Source organism: Adiantum capillus-veneris, chromosome 22 (genome assembly GCF_014529385.1).
Source record: "Adiantum capillus-veneris isolate H3 chromosome 22, ASM1452938v2, whole genome shotgun sequence".
In the NCBI taxonomy this organism is placed as follows: Eukaryota; Viridiplantae; Streptophyta; class Polypodiopsida; order Polypodiales; family Pteridaceae; genus Adiantum; species Adiantum capillus-veneris.
This window is the reverse complement of record NC_140952.1, coordinates 44,433,459-44,445,822: the sequence shown is the minus strand read 5'-3', so window position 1 is coordinate 44,445,822 and position 12,364 is coordinate 44,433,459.

Sequence of the window (12,364 nt, the reverse complement as noted above, 5' to 3'; positions counted from 1 at the left end):
CAAAGAATCTATGCAACATGAATCCAAAGAAGAATGGATGAAAAGCATGCAAGTGGAGATGGACTCATTACATCGCAATCAGACATGGGAGTTGGTTGAGTTGCCTAAAGGTAAGTGGGTAATGCAGAACAAATGGGTGTATAAGTTGAAGGAAGAAGAAGATGCAAATAAAAGGTACAAGTTTAGGCTTGTGGTGAAAGGGTTTTCTCAAATGAAAGGTATTGATTTTAATGAAATATTTTCTCATGTTGTAAAAATGAACTCAATTAGGCTTGTCTTAAGCCTTGTGGCTGCTCATGACTTAAATCTTGAGTAAATGGATGTAAATACAACATTCCCTCACAATGAATTAGAGGAAGAACTTTACATGCTTCAACCAAAGGGGTGTGAAATAAAGGGTAAGGAGAAAATGGTTTGCAGATTAAAGAAAAGCTTGTATGGTCTAAAGCAAGCATCAAGACTTGGATCATGGATTCAGAAGATGCAACTCTGATCACTACATCTACACAAAGAATTTGGGAGATGTGAAGTTCATCATCCTAATGTTGTATATTGATGACATGCTAATTACAAAGTGCTAACATGCAGGGCATAAAAGACGTAAAGCAAGAGTTGTCTAAATCTTTTTCAATGAAAGATTTAGGTATAAAGATATCAAGGGACATGACAAAGAAGATACTAAAGCTATCTCAAGAGGATTACATTAAGAAGGTCCTAGAAAGGTTAATTTGCAATGCAAGATGCAAAATTGGTTTCTACACCTTTGGCTAGTCTTTTTAAACTAACCAAGTGTATGTGTCCAAAGACATAAGAGGAGATAGTCTATATGTCTAAAGTTCCATATGCTACAATGATAGGTTCTCTAATGTATACTATGGTCTAAATAAGGCCAGACATTGCATAGGTAGTGGGAGTCGTAATTATATTCATGGACAATTCAGGTAAAGAGCACTGGCAAGCTGTGAAGTGGATACTTAGGTATCTAAAAGGGACAAAAAAAAATTCTTTGTATTTTGGAGGCACTAATATTTTCTTGCAAGGGTATGTTGATGTAGATATGACAGGTGACAAAGATACTCAAAGGAGAACTATTGGCTATGTATTCACAGTTGGAGACACAACAATCATTTGGCCTTCAAAGCTACGGATAGTGGTCTCACTTTCTACCACGAAAGTAGAATGTGTAGCAATGACAGAGGCAAGCAAAGAGATTTTGTGGCTTCATAGATTCTTGGAGGATCTTGGATACAAACAAGACAATTGTGTCTTGTTGACAGTCAAAGCGCCATTCATCGTGCAAAGAATTCAGCCTTTCACTCAAAAACAAAGAACATTGAGGTGAGATGTCACTTCATACACACTCTTTTATAAGAGGGACAACTAAAGCTGGGAAAGGTGCACACAAATGAAAATCCTACATGTTAACAATGGTGGTCAACAAGGAGAAGTTGAGATTTTTCTCATCTTCAACTGGCATTCAAGGGTAAGAAGCCAGGATGGAGAGCAGTCACATGTTTGGTGTGGAGATCAGTTTCCAAGTAAGAGATTATTAAGTATGGAGCTTGATTTACCCCTTGTAATTTTTTGTATTGAAAATGCACATTTGTAAGGCCCCCGTTATGAGGAGAAGCCATCATGCGTGAAGAAAAATCACATGCCAAAAAACAAAAAATTTGTGGCTAGTATCGACGGAATATTTCTTTTTGCTGGATTAGGTCTCCCCAATCTTAGAAAAATAAAAATTCTTTCAAAACATATTAAGTGCATAATTGAATGGTGAGTTTAGAAAATGAAAAGACAAATGAAGGTAATGAAGGTGGAAAGTCAAAAGACGAATGAAGGTAGAAAGTCAAAAGACGAATGAAGGTGGAAAGTCAAAAGACATTTTATGTCCATATAAATAGGTGTTTCTTTGCTCTTTCTTTTTTTTAAAGCGTTTTCTTCTTAGTTATCTTTAGTGTTTTCCTTGCGCTCCCCCCCCCCTTCTCTCTCTCTCTCTCTCTCTCTCTCTCTCTCTCTCTCTCTCAATGTTGTATTCATCTTTCTTAGGTAATATTGTTGCAAATCTATGTGCTTCGTCATTGCCTGTCGTAACGTGCTATAATTAACGCATCATTTTTCTTCTTTTTGAGTGGAATATTTGAATTAGGAGCACCTTTTAATGTTTTTGAAGCCATTAGAAATACCTTTTAATTATAGCCGGAAAGTGGTTGAAAAATGGCCAGTAGGTTATTTTATACCTTTTGCTGGAGTATTATAGCCGGAAAGAGGTCAAAAAACAATTGGTAGGTTGGCCGGTTTGCCAGTTGGTCGGTGGCCGAGAGTCAATGGCTGGTGGCCAATTTCAAGGCTGACTTGTCTTCTCAAGGGCTCCCACACATGGGCACATTGGAGAGTCCGACTTGGACTTGTCTACACATGGGCAGCTACACAAGACTGTCTCTCATGAGAGAGGGCAACCCTTTTGGCCTATAAAAGGAGGCCTCTTCTACACACAAAAATGCATTGTGAAGATTTGTGGTGCATTATGAAGTTGATGTGAGGGAACTCCAAGCACCATATCTTCATTCATATGCTCATCAAAATCAAAATGAAGGTGCGTGGGCACATAAATCCATGCACAAAGACATTGAGATTATTGAGTCACAATGTTGGTGTTAGCTCTTTATGGAAACCTTTTACATGTTCTCTGCAAGGTTCCATTAGCGGTTGTGTTGTTTCTTTTTTGTACGTTGTATAGTTGATCTCATTAAGCTGTGCACCCATATCATCTAATGCTTTGACTTTGAACCCATCCTTCAAAGTTACGATTATATGCATGCCCAATCCATTCGTCTAGTCTCTACCTCATCATCTGCTAGGGGTTGAATATGGAGGGTATTGAGGGGTAGAACTTGAGCAATTGGTTGCCTTGCTACTTTCCTTTTTAGAATGAAAATTTGCACTTCCTCTTGGGCTTCTTCAATCACCTGCTGCCTTTTAAGATTTCGTTCCTTTGCTGCATGCATTCTTTGCAAAACTTCATCAGTTGAGGACACATAATATTTGCAAAGTCAACATTCACTAAACCATATTTCTATGATTTCTCCATCTAATGTGGCTAGTTTGATGGAACCACTCGATGAAACATCCTCAATGACAAAAGGACCGTGTCCCTTTTTCTTGAACTTGGGTATATGTTGTTTCAAGGAGTAAACTAGAACTAGATTCCCTAGTTTGAAAATTTTTGTCAGCAAATGAGAGTCAAATTTGTTGTTTTGTTTTTGTTTTAGTGCATATATATAGGCAATGACCACTAATCTCTATTCAACGAGTCACTCTAAGTCCTCGAGTCATTCGGACAACTCATACCCTTTCCATTCCAGTTTGTGTGCAACTCTGAGAGTGGGCAATAAGAATTCCATGGGTAGAATTGCATCTAATCCATATACCAAGTTAAAAGGAGTTGTGTCCAAGGTTATTTTGAATGAAACTTGATACTCACACAAAGCTGAATGAAGATGCATCTACCAAGTTGTTCTACATGAACTAACAGTCTTGGTAAGCACATACCTTAGGATCTTGTTTGTATGTTCAGCTTGTCCATCTGATTGAGGATGATAGGGTGTGGATTCATTATGGATTACCATAATAAAATCAACTAACAAGTGTTCTATCACCTCATTGAGGAAATGCGATCCTCTATCACTTACAAGCTCAATAGAAAGTCTATACCTAGTGAATACGCATTCAGACAAGAATGTAGCAGTGGTTCTAGCCATGTTCTTCCTAGTGTCTCTTGCTTCAGCCTATTTGGTTAAGTAATCCATTGCCAATATTATACTTCACCTGAATTTTGTATGCCGGTGGTAGTATTGGACCCACAAAGCCTATACCCCACTTAGAAAATGTGCTAGCTCCCATCATAGGTCGCAACGGCATACTATCAATTCCTATTGGAATCTTTGCTCGCTAACATGAATCACATCACTAAAACAAATTCTTTGTTATCAGAAAACAATATTGGCCACCAGATGCCTGCTATCAATATAGCCTTGGTCGTGGTTTCATGAGAGAAATGGCCTCTTGCAAGACCTATGTGTACTTGTTCCAAGATAGAAGGGTATTCCTCTTCATTGGCACATAGCCTGAGTTGCTAGTCCTTTCCTTGTTGATAGAGCTGATCCTCAATCATTGCATAGTTGGTTGCTCTAGTCTCTATTGCTGTTAATCACAATGTTTACTCATATCCTCAGGGAGTTTTTTGTTAGTAAAATATTCCACTCGATATCTACTCCACTATGGTTTCATTGAAATTTGGAATAGGGTGGCATCATGTATGGCGGCCTTTTCCTTACATTGAGGGAAACTATTCACGTAATAATAAACGTCTTTCTTCATGGTAATCCAATAAACCCCTAGCCAATTCAATCGTCATAGGGTTTGGTCTTTTGCAAAACGGAGTCCCACAACCGTAGTATGAGATTGACTCAAGTAGGTTTCTTGGTTCTCTAGGTTGATGCACAAAAGCAGAATTCCATCCTTGTTCTTCCGATATAGTCTTCAAGTAGCAATTGATATAGGGTGGGTTGCTCTATCAATTGTGGTGTAATAGGAAGTGGTATTTGGGAATCTACTTATGCTATGTTCATTATGGATACAAGATCTTCCAACCATCTAGGAATCATTTCCATAGAGAACAAATAAGCATCTGGTAAACCATCGTCTACCCCCCTTTGGTGCTTCCCCTGAGGTGATCCTTGATAGATGATCCACCTTTGGTGCATGGTTCCCTTTTTGACTACCATTGTGAAGTCAAATTCAAGTAGGATGATGAACCATCTTACTATTACTCCTATATTGTATGGCTTGCTCACCAAATAGAGTAAGTCTTAATAATCTATGAAAAAGAAAAACTTTTTACTAACAAGTAATTTTGGAATTTATTCAATGCGTACACCATTCCAAGACCTTTCCTTTTAATGGTTGTGTAGTTCTTTTTTGCTAGGTTTAGTTGTCTACTCGCATATGATATAAAAAAATCCATAGTCCCCTCTCCTGGCTGAGCTAATATGCAACCAATAGAAAATTTGGAAGCATCTACATGCAAATGAAAAACTTTTTCCAGTCTCAATTTTTCAATATCGGTGCTATGCTCAAAGTTGTTTAAGCTTCAGTTCTATTTCAAGGTCTTTGCATTGCTTCTCCATCACTTGGTAGGTGAGATCAAATCCTTGAAGAGTAAGCACGGTGGATTGGATTTTAGCCTGTCTAGAAGCGCGCCTTGATCTTTCAACCTAGCCTCTACATGTGCCACTTGCATGTTGGAGATGTCCAAATTGCATTTGCAACCATTGTGCATGTGTATTGGTGTCAAATATTTTAGAGTCCAATTCTTTTATCTTCTTTTCTTGGCTTTCTCCTAGAGCTATCAACTAATCCACTAGTCCTATTAATTTGGAGAGGTCCACTTTCTTCTTTGTGTTGGCCTCTTGGAGCCTTCATGTTTCTACCTTTGATGTCTCATACAAAGCCTTGTACTCCTCTAGAAATGAGTCTGCAACCTATATTCTTTCTTCCTTGACTAATCCCCACACGCTAGATGTGCTTTTGTCGATGGTACACTTCACTCTTCAGCTTCTCTAGAATCTAATGTGCATATTGAGTGTACTCGTCGATGTCTTTTAAGCCTTTTGTGCCTGGATGTGGACGTTTCTTCTTGTTATTAGTCTTTATCTTTAGCCACTCCCTCCATTGTTTCCTCTATGGTTGGCTAGATACTTGGTGCAGCTTTGTTTTCTTCTTCTTGTGGTGGCTGCTATGTCACCTTTGAATTCTCTTCTACTTGTTGAGATTCTACTTCCACTTTGGCCATTGACTGGCCCACTTGATCTATCTCTTTGGTTGTTTCTTGTTTGAGTGCTTCTTCTTGAGCTGCTTATTCAGGCTCTTAATTCTTGTCAATTGGGATTTATCCATGTGTCTGTGCCTCATTGATGGGCGATGGGGATCTTGCGATTTCTTGAGCTTCTAAAGGAAATGAAGGAGCAATGGTGGCTCTTGCTAGCCCTCCCTCTTGTAATTTTTCTTCTTTATCGTAGAGTTCTTCAAGGTATGTGTGAGGATCTTGGCTAGAATGGTAGGATTCTTTTTTTGGATCTTGGATGGATTTGGCTTCCAAAATTCTTTAAAATATCTTTTCAAGCCCCTTCTCTTTCAAAGGCTACTCTTTCTCTTTCAAGGTGGGCAGTTCTTTGTGTCGGTTCTTCAATTATGACAGGTGCTGGCACTTTTCTTCTTTTAGTTGTAGTTTCTTTCACTTTTTGTTCTCCCTTGGTCTTCCTCTTCTTCTCTTCTTTAGTCTCTGAGGGATTCAATGCACGTTCTAGAGCTTTATCCCCGTCGGATTCACTGCCTCATCCCTCATTGCTTTCTTCACTTTCTTCTCTAAAAGGCAAGGTCTTCCTCTTGGTTGATTGACTCATTTTGGGTGCTTGTGCTTCTTTTTTTTCTTTCGTTTCATCCTCATTCTTGACTCCAGTGATGAGCCATGTATTCTAGTCAGGTGCAACTGGTAAGTTGTTTGTCATCCCCACCACATGGTAGTCTATCCTTGTCTGGACTTCCAGTGCTCCCAAGTACTTGATGCCTGCGCTCTTTTTTGTGCCCTTGAGTGCATTGAGGACATATTGGGCATGGTCAAGTAGTGCCTGTAACATGGTCTTTAAAACTATTGTAAAAGACAAGGCCACTGCATGGTTAGGAACTCTATACCTACTTGTCTTCTTTGCTATGAAATGGAAATGTTGAGTGAAAAGAGAAGCTAGGCCTTCACCTCTTTATGGACCATATCAAAAAGTGTTGTTGCTTGTGTATTTTTGGAGAATACACCTATCCTTTTATTTTCCCTTGAACTCAAATGTTTGCCTGATGCGGGTAGCTTTAGGGCTTCTGCAATAATCTCCTTGTTAATCTGTACTTCTACTACTTATCCTGCTAGGTCTGCCAACTTGGTTGTGCCATTCTCTTGAATGGAGATTTGGAGTTCATACTCTCTTTGAAAATCCACTCCACATGGCACAAGTTTATAACAATCTAGTAATTCGTGTCGCTTGTATGCTTCGGCCAATTCAGGCTCCTTCCCTACATCAAATATTTCTCTTGGCATTAGCTGCATTTCCAATGTTTTCCCTTCTAGTCTCTTGAAGGTGCATAGGACTTCTTCACTGCCCCTATGTAATCTACTTGTATCTTGTAGGGGGAGGCTCTTCTAATTGCTGCTTCATGTACTTCTTCTTTGCTCGGGCCGATGAGCTTTGCATTGATCTTGGGTGCAAGAATACAGAAATTTTCCATTAGGTACATTTTAGAGTAGGATTACGGCCTTGTGCCCCGCATGAATTGTGATTAATCATTTTGAAGTTGAGAGCCAAAATATCATCACCAAAAGCTACAAAAACAAATTTGTGAACTTTTCAAAACACTTGGACAAACATTTTCATATTGGGCTATTAATTGCAATTAATAGCTATTTCACCAATTAGGTTCCATTTTTGGGGTTTTTCTCTGCACAAGGCTTCAAGACATTAAATAATGATGGGATTTCGCTTTTGGAAGCATTTGGATGCAAAAGGACCAGATTTTGATCAATTTTTGGCTTGAAGATTTCTAAAATTGAAAAAGGGATGATGCACAATTTTGGAATGTCCATTTGGTTTGAAAGTTGATGTGTGGGCTAGTGAATGTAGGAGTAGGTGATGAGCAAAATTTTCCAAGTTCTATCATTTTTCTCCTGAACTATTAATTGCAATTAATAGCTAGGTTCGATTTTTTTTAACTTTTGGACTCTTTGAAGTTTTGGGGTGTTTGGTCATGATGTCCCAAAGCATTGAATGTGGTTTGATTATTTTTGGGCACATAACTTGTGTTGTGTGTCAGATTTTGGCTTTGGTGCAAAGTAAGTGCGTTTTTTGGTCTTAGAGTCAGTGAACAAGTGATTTTTGGGCACTAAGTGGGGCTTTGTCTTGAACTCCACATGTGAAAGAGTGCTAAATTGGAAAAGTGAAAGCAAATGTCAAACTTAGCCTCAAAACTATCAATCGCTAACCTATGATGGAAAAGTTAGCCAAGTGCAATTTTTATGATCCACAAGTTGTCCTATAGTCTTAGCAAGTTGTCCTATAGTCTTAGCACCTCTTGGCACTCGATACTCTCACTTTAGAGGTTTTGGGCCTTGTACTCTAGGCTTATGTGCCCCTCCCATAGGTCATATTGAGTTAACTTGTTGAGTTTCGTCCAACTTGTAGCTGATTTGTGGTCGTGGGTCAAAAATGACACTTGGTGGCCATCCGAGCCAATTTTCCATATTCGAGGCACCAAATGAGATTTGCTCTTGGTTCCACCTAGGTACATTGGTTATAATACCTATGGGGAAGCCATCTTTGAAGTCATAATGGAGTTTTGACTCCTAGCCCAGATTGAGATAAATAGCTATAGACCACCCCCCCAACCCCCGGGGACCCTGGTCAACTGGTCATCTAAATCCAATTTCCATAATTACTTCAAAAAGTGAAAAATTCTCAAAGCATAGATCACGACAATTGACGTGGAATTATTTTGGCCAATTTTGATCCTCTTTTTCTCAAGTTTAGCCCATTTTACTACTAATTTTGGTAAATGTCTACCTAAAATGGCATTTTTTGCACCAAAAATATCAATAACGATTAGGGGAAGATACCACATCACCTGCAAAGAGTGATATGGTACCCACATGGGTACACTTTGAATGGGTTCTACACTCATTCTTAATGGGATTTCATGCATGTTTCCACATATAGTGTGTGACTACAAATATCAAACTTTCTAAGAGAGACACCAACTTGGTAACATTACACATCATTTATTTACATTAGAGAAGCAATTTTTACATGTTTTAAAGGATCCCAATAAAAAAAGTCATCATATCTAGGAACCCAACTACAAAAAACATGTGCACATGTAACCATTGTAAAAAAATTACAGTGAGTTATATATGCTATGTACATTTGCATTATTTGTGAACCATGCATATGCATAGTTTGTCAAGGTTTCCAATCAAATTCATCTTCTCTTCTTGCATTCTAAAAATTTCATGATACCAATGATAGGGTTGTAACATTTGTAACCCTTTTTCTACAAGGAATACCCAATATAGCACATGGTTTGCATCTTTTGGGTCCAACTTCATTTGCAACTCACGCGGCACATGTTATGAGCGCGTCTTGAGCTAGAAGAGAGAAAGAGGAGGCAAGGCACTCACAATATACAAGATCTTGAGACTTGACCATGAATGTAATCTTAATTACAAGACTTAATACTTGATTGAGAGAACTTGATTACAAAACTCACATTATAATGCTACAGTACAAGACAAGACTTGATTACAAGAACAAGACTCGAATATAAGATAAGCATTGGAAGAGTGCTTGCCTCACAATAGCCTCACAATTGGTGTTGGCAAGATTGAGGGGCTTGTAGCTCAAGACCTCTATGTATACCAAAGAATGAAGAGGTTAAGAACATTCTAGGTTCTTCCTCAAGCTTCTAAAATTATTCTAGAACTTTCTAGATTCTTCTAGCTACCTCTAGAATCTTCTTGATAGTACTTTAGAATCTTTTAAAATCTACTAGATGCCTCTAGAACCTTTAGAATCTTCTAAGACCTTTTAGAATCTTCCAGATCCTTAATCTAAATTCTTTTGGATTTTTTTAGAACCTTCTAGATTCTAGATGTTTCTAGAATGTTCTAGAATCAAAGAATCTAGAACTTTCTAGAGCTCTTCTAACAGCTTGCATCCATGATAGTACTCCCTCCTCTAGCACAATGAGGAGTGATTGTCCCTCTTGATGTAGGGGAGTCTTTGATGAATATTTTTTATTAAACTCACAAACTTTTCCTAGTGCACAATGAGTGTTAGATGTAGGCTCACACGTTCATCGCTTGCATTATAACCTTTCCAATGTACTAGGTATTCAAATCTTTGATGAGAGATTTTGGAGTCGAGGATTCAAACGACTTCATATTGTTTACGACCATCAATCTCTATGGGTGACGGTGGTTGTGAGAATCTCCCACAAATTTGGCACTGATAACAAGGCTTCAAAAACATACAAATTTGGCACTAATAACATGCCTTGCCCCCCCAGTCCTACCTTCGACCTGACATTAATCCTCCCTTAGAGAAGGGTTTTCTTATTCAAAAAATAAGTGGACATATCTTCATAATAACACTAATGTTTTCCATAGTCGCACCTCCCTCGAGTCCAATTGTCCCTCTGATTGATACATGATTTAGCAAAAGGTTTAATGAAACCAACAAGAATATATTGGTTATCTACATTATTGTCCCTTTGTAAGAATTTTTGTAAACGTCTTATATCCAAAACTAGATAAATACAAAGTATGTTGAGTCGATTTATAACTCCCTTGAACACTTTAAATGAGTTACTAGAACTAAGATATGACAAAATGAATGACCAACTTTTAGAATTTCTAAAGATACTAGAATAGGTGACATATTTGGGGTTTTTCTCGTGAAAAATGCCTACCGCGGGTCAAAATTGGCCAGAACTGGGCCAAAAATGGTCAAAAATGGGGTGAAAAGGGGGTAAATTGCCACATCACTCACAATTCCATGAGTGCTCATGCTAAATAAAAACTTTGGAAGACAATACTCAAGACTTTCACCTCTCTGTGTGTGGGAGAAAGCAGGGTTTCTACAAGTGGTCTAGTGCAATCCCGTTGTGTTCACATCCTGTTTTCGAGTGTGTGGAGGAGTGAATGAGATCTTTTTCTCTTCAATTTTGCACTTGGGAGAGTCTATGAAAGTTATAAGGTTTACATGGATGTGTGTGTGTGAGGAATTGAGGGAAGAAGCGGAGGCTTTTTGCAAGACTATGTGACCCTGTATCGGTGCCATTAGGGTTGGGGCTAAACACAGAGTGGAGTTTACTGAAGGTTTTGCAATGGTTTGAGAGAGGCCTTTTGTGGCTGAATTTTTTGAGTTTTTGATGGTTTTTCTTGTATATTTTTTTCACCGTCAAGCATGATTTCAAGCGTTGATCAAATGGAGTCAGCTTGTAGTGTCTGCGGGCAGGCAAGGGCTTGTAGTTCGAGGTGTTTGGGGTTTGAATTGAGCTTGTGGATTGTATTTTCATTGAGCTCTTGAGTGTGGTGTGTGTGGGGGGAAATTTAAGTAAATTCCTTGTGTGTGTGAGTGTGTCCACAACAGCTTTTTCTCCATCAATGTGACCCCCCGGGGGATTCACCATGGAAAACTTACCGCACCACGTAAGTGCAGGGGAGGGGGTTTTTTTTACAAGTTACATAAGCGTATAAGTTAGGGGCAGGCCCCCAATAATTTATCTCCCAAGTTTAAAAATAAGGGATGGGGTATCATATTTATGGGGGGGATTGTGGGGGGGGGGGGGGGGGGGGGGGGGGAGAGACTGACCCGGTTTGATTATTTGTAACGATTGTTCACCGGTGTGCACTAGAACTTGGATGAATTTTGGGGAAGTTTCTTATAGTCACACATCAAATTTTGCATCAAGATGGTCATAGATAAACGTTGATTTGGAGCAGATCAAGGATTTATTTACACTAGCTTTGGATGCGTCAGAATTGGACGAGTAGCCAGAGTGCAGGTTGATCAGGTAGATAGTTTGAAAGTCCAAGGGTAAGACACATTAAGGGTACCTCTAGTTATCAACAGAAGAGGTTTGTTAGTACGTTTCCAATCACTATGCTACACACTCTTTGACTAGTTTTACTCAGTTAGATCATGTGAGACCTAAATTTTATATGTAAGATAGGTGTATGATAGTTTTCCTCATTAATTGTTGTATAATCATAGAAAGGGGGGTCATGTCTCCTAATATGAGTCGTATATAGGGGTTTTATCAAAGCTATTCGCTCGCCGCAGGTGGCGTCCCATTTTATATATAGAGTGAATCCCCCGGGTGTGACCCCTCCCTCTGCCTGTACCACTAGTGATATCATTGTGGGGGGGGGGGGGTTCTTTGCTTCAAAACATTGTGTCTCAATGGGCTTTGTGGTACCAAGTCCTTACAGCAGGGACCTTTCCATGTAAGCACCTACGTGACATTCAACACCACCCAAGACGGCCAGAGCCACGAGCTCTTCCATCACACATCCAAAATAGCACCGATCGTGATGCATGCACCACCCAAAGGGCTGCCAACAGGCTGCGCATAGAGCCACCATGACTGACCTTGAGAGAGCATTCTCTCACTCAACTCATGTTTCATAAGGAGGTCACATCACAACCTAAGTAGCCCAAAATGTGAGCTCGTTACACCGCATGTGGGTTTTTCTCATGCCATG